This window comes from Theropithecus gelada, chromosome 8, assembly GCF_003255815.1.
Source record: "Theropithecus gelada isolate Dixy chromosome 8, Tgel_1.0, whole genome shotgun sequence".
In the NCBI taxonomy this organism is placed as follows: Eukaryota; Metazoa; Chordata; class Mammalia; order Primates; family Cercopithecidae; genus Theropithecus; species Theropithecus gelada.
The window spans coordinates 103149562-103154698 of NC_037676.1; the positions used below are offsets into that span (position 1 = coordinate 103149562).

General features: G+C 45.1%; 1 pseudogene; it reads right to left on the reverse strand.

The window, feature by feature from the left end:
- Positions 1–4531: 4531 nt before the first annotated feature.
- LOC112630927 lies at positions 4532–4664 on the reverse strand (annotated as a pseudogene).
- Between the last annotated feature and the right edge of the window lie 473 nt (positions 4665–5137).

Below are 5137 nucleotides of genomic sequence, written 5' to 3' on the forward strand. Positions count from 1 at the left end.
CTAAGAAAGACCGACAATGACAGTGTCCCAAAGAGGAAGCAAAATCCTCTAGCTGGGGGACACTGTTTTATTGTTGTTGTTTGTTTTATTGTTTTTGAGTCTCGCTCTTGTTGCCCAGGCTGGAGGGCAGTGGCACCATCTCCACGCACTGCAACTTCCGCCTCCCAGGCTCAGGTGATCCTCCCACCTCAGCCTCCCAAGTAGCTGAGACTACAGGTGCATGCCACCACACCCAGCTAATTTGTGTGTGTGTGTGTGTGTGTTTTTTTTTTTTTTTGAGACAGAGTCTCGCTCTGTCGCCAAGGCTAGAGTGCAGTGGCGCGATCTTGGCTCACTGCAAGCTCCGCCTCCCGGGTTCAAGCTGTTATCCTGCCTCAGCCTCCCAAGTAGCTGGGACTACAGGTGCCCGCCACCACGCCCAGCTAATTTTTTTTTTTTTTGTATTTTTTAGTAGAGATGGGGTTTCACCATGTTAGCCAGGATGGTCTCGATCTCCTGACCTCGTGATCCACCCGACTCGGCCTCCCAAAGTGCTGAGATTACAGGCGTGAGCCACCGCGCCCGGCCAATTTTTGTATTTTTAGTAGAGATGGGGTTTCCCCATGTTGGCCAGGTTGATCTCGAACTCCTGACCTCAGGTGATCCACCCGCCTTGGCTTTCCAAAGTGCTGGGATTACCTGGACTGTTGTTTCTTTAAAACAGTGTATAAGGCTTATGGGCCCGATCCTCCCCACAAATAAAAATGGTTTAGTCCTCAACATTTAAAGTTGGGAGATTTCACATAAAAACCTGGATTTCTGGCTTTTCCTGTAAAAAGAATAAGGATGAGGATAATAATGATGAGATCAGCATTTTCACATGCTCTTCTAAAGCCGACAGGGAACTGCTCTGCTTGGAGGGGACATGCACCTTCCAGTTCTACAGTCCCCAGAAGGCCCACTTGCTGCACTTATGTTCCCGGCCTGGCTTCTGAAACCATCTGAGGTTGTGACTCTGCTTTCAAATACTACTAATAATTAAAATGATGATAAAAGGAATGAAAATATCAGTAATGCTATCAGTCGTTTTGTCAGAGGCGTTTGAACCAGAGCGACTCCATCATTAACAGGGGCTGCGTAAAATAAGACCCAGTGGGCTGCACTCCCAGGAGGTTAGACGTCCTAAGTCACAGGATGAGATAGGAGGACGGCACAAGGTACAGGTCACAAAGACCTTGTTGATAAAACAGGTGATGGTAAAGAAGCCGGCCAAAACCCACCGAAACCAAGATGGCCACAAAAGTGACCTCTGGTCATCTTCACTGCTCATTATATGGCAATTATAATGTATTATCATGCTAAAAGACACTCCCACCAGCACCATGGCAGTTTACAAATGCCAAGGCAATGTCAGGGGGTTACCCTATATGGTCAAAAAGGGGTAGGAATCCTCAGTTCCAGGAATTGCCCACTCCTCTCCCAGAAAGCTCATGAATAATCCATACCTTGTTTAGCATATAATCAAGAAATAACCATAAAAGTGGGCAACCAGCAGCCGTCAGGGCCTTTTGCCTATGGAGTAGCCATTCCTTTGTTTCTGTACTTCTCTAATAAATTTGCTTTCACTTTACTCAATGAATTCACCTCAAATTCTTTCTTTCGCGAGATCCAAGAACCCTCTCTCGGGGCCTGCCTCAGGACCCCTTTCTGATAACAATTTAATGCTACTTCAAGCCAGACATTGTGCTAGTAATATTACCAACAAATTAACTCTAATTCTCACAAAACAATGGTGTTTATATTTTCATATTCGCAAGAAGAAAACCAAAGGACAAGGGAATTTCATAGTCACATGCTCCTTTTTGTGTTGGTATTAGAAAATTGCGGCCGGGCGCGGTGGCTCAAGCCTGTAATCCCAGCACTTTGGGAGGCCGAGACGGGCGGATCACGAGGTCAGGAGATCGAGACCATCCTGGCTAACACAGTGAAACCCCGTCTCTACTAAAAATACAAAAAAAAAAACTTAGCCGGGCGTGGTGGCAGGCGCCTGTAGTCCCAGCTACTCGGGAGGCTGAGGCAGGAGAATGGCGTAAACCCGGGATCGGAGCTTGCAGTGAGCTGAGATCCGGCCACTGCACTCCAGCCTGGGTGACAGAGCGAGACTCCGTCTCAAAAAAAAAAAAAAAAAAAAAAAAAAGAAAATTGCCACTGTAGATTTTCTTGGGTGTTCGTTATGTATTTTATATTTATTCTCATTTCAATAGAGACACAGCTAAAAATGAATAGCACTACATTCATTTTCAACACAGGCAACAATGTGGCTCTGTTTGTAGCACCAAAATTGCAACCAAGACTGTCCTCCTTGTCCTCACCTCTGTGCAATTCAAGATTCTGAGCAACACCGCTCCAGTCTCCCCTGTTCTACCCATGGGGTAATCGGCTTTCTGTGTAGCTACATGAGACTTCTTTTCTAGACAAATACTCATGGCTCCCTATTGTTTCGCTAATTCATGAAGACCTATGTTGTATTTGAAATGACCAAGTGCATTTTTGCCAACTGGAAAAAAAGAAAAACATAAGAAGGTGTTTTGATTCTTGCCCATTTATTAACAATCCAAGTCCACATATGCTGCTGCTTCTCTGACTATGCTGAGTGAGCCCTAGGGAGGCAGTAGAGGAAGCCTCTGAGGGTAACTAATGGGCTTTCTTTTGGATGCAGAAATAATGCTATTGCTTTCAATTATTTGGAGTTCTTACCTCCCTCCCCAGCAGAGACAGATTTCCACGGTCCTACTACACTGTCCTTTCTGGTACTCTAGGTCAGGGTCCCCAGTCCTCCGGCCAAGGACCGGTACTGTCTGTGACCTGTTAGGAAGTGGGCCACACAGCGGCAGGTGAGCAGCGGGCAAGCCAGCATGACCACCTGAGCTCCAGCTCCTGTCAGCTCAGCGGCAGCATTCGATTCTCATAGGAGTGTGAACCCTATTGTGAACTGCGCATGTGAGGGATCTAGGTTGCGTGTTCCTTATGAGACTCTAACTAATGCCTGATGATCTGAGGTGGGACAGTCTCATCCCAGAAACATCTGCCCCACTCCCCCACTCCCCCACCACCCACTGTGGAAAAATTGTCTTCCACAAAACCGGTCCCTGGTGCCAAAAAGGTTGGAGACTGCGGCTCTAGGTAACCAAAGGCATGGATTTCCTCCATCCCTATCCTTTTTTCAAGGAAGAAAGAAATGAGGGAGACAATGGGCCTATTTTCTAATCCCATTAAATTAGTTTGGCAGAAATTAGTTTGATCATATATTGTGTGTTTAATTTAAAAAAAAAAAAAATCCCAGTGACACATCTTTTAATGCCCCTGTGGGTGAAGAAAGCAAAATTCTGTAAAATATTTGAAGAAGTTTGTTCTGAGCTAAATGTGAGGCCCATGACCCTTGACACAGCCTCAGGAGGTCCTGAGAACATGCATCCAAGGTGGTTGGGTTACAGCTTAGTTTTATACATTTTAAGGAGACAGAAGTTCCAGGCAAAGACATAAATCAACACATGTGAGGTATGCATTGGTTCAGCCCAGAAAGGTAGAACATCTGGAAGTAGGGGATTTCCAGGTCATAGGTGGATTCAAAGATTTTCTGATTGGTGATTGGTTGAAAGAGTTAAGCTTTGCCTGAAGAGCTGAGTCAGCATAAAGAAATGCTTGAATCAAGATAAGGGGGATTGTGGAACCCCAGATTTTTGTTATATAAAGTCTCTAAGTAAGCTTCAGAGAGAATAGATGGTATATGTCTCTCACTGGGCCTTGAAAGGTATCAGACTCTCCAAAAAAGTCCTGGTAAGGGAAGGAGATTCTCTAGAGAATGCAGATTTTCCCCCACAAGAGATGGCTTTGCAGAGCTATTCCAAAATATGTCAAAGAAATACATTTGGGGGTAAAATACTTTGATTTCCTTTAGGGCCTGTTATGTGTCATGTGATGCTACACCAGCATCAGGTTGGAATTTGGTATCTTGTTGCTACAAATAGTCTGTTTTGTCAGTCTTATAATCTCTTTGTGAATGTTCATGCTGGTCAGTCATGTGCCTGAACTCCAAAGGGAGGAGGGTGTAGCAAAGGATATCTGACCTCCCTTCCCATTATGGCCTTAACTAGTTTTTTGAGCATATGTTTTTGGATTTTCTTTGTTTGTTTTGTTTGTTTGTTTGTTTGTTGAGATAGAGTCTCACTCTGTCCCCCAGGCTGGAGTGCAGTGGTGTGATCTTAGCTCGCTGCAACCTCTGCCTCCCAAGCTGAAGCAATTCTCCCACCTCAGCCTCCCGAATAGCTGGGACTACAGGTGTGAGGCACATGCTCAACTAATTTTTGTATTTTTAGTAGAGACGGGGTTTCACCATGTTGGCCAGGCTGGTCTCGACCTCCTGACCTCAAGTGATCCACCCGCCTCAGCCTCCCAAAGTGCTGGGATTACAGGTGTGAACCACTGCACCCGAGTTCGGTTTTTGTTTTTTGGGTTTTTTTTAACATATATTTTTTTTACTAACAAAGTTCAGTCTCTGGAGAGACTGTCAAAAATTGCCAATGCTGACTATGTTTCAAGACATCATGGCAGGGTACTGAGAAGAGTTTTCCATTAGCAATAATCACACCTCAGGTAAACCTCATTGGCTGCCATTGCACAAAGCTTCCTCGGGTTTTCTTTGGGATCCTCTTGGCCAAGGGGGGATCCATTCAGTGGTTGGGGGTGCTTAGAATTTTATTTTTGGTTTACTCCCACAAACTTTGTAACGTTCTTTCCTTCCTTCCCCTTTGTTTATTTATTTCAGCCCTAGTAATTTTCTTTTTTTTTTTTCTCTCTCTCCTTTTTTTTTTTCTTTCTCTTTTTTAGACAGAGTCTCGTTCTGTCATCCAGGCTGGAGTCCAGTGGCATGATCTCAGCTCACTGCAACCTCTGCCTCCCAGGTTCAAGTGATTTTCATGCCTCAGCCTCCCGAGTAGCTGGGATTACAAGCATGCGCCACCATGCCCAGCTACCTTTTTGTGTTTTTTAGTAGGGATGGGATTTCGGTATGTTGGCGAGGCTGACCTTGAACTCCTGGCCTCAAGTGATCCTCCTGCCTTGGCCCTCCAAAGTCCTAGTAATTCTCTTTTTATCAGTT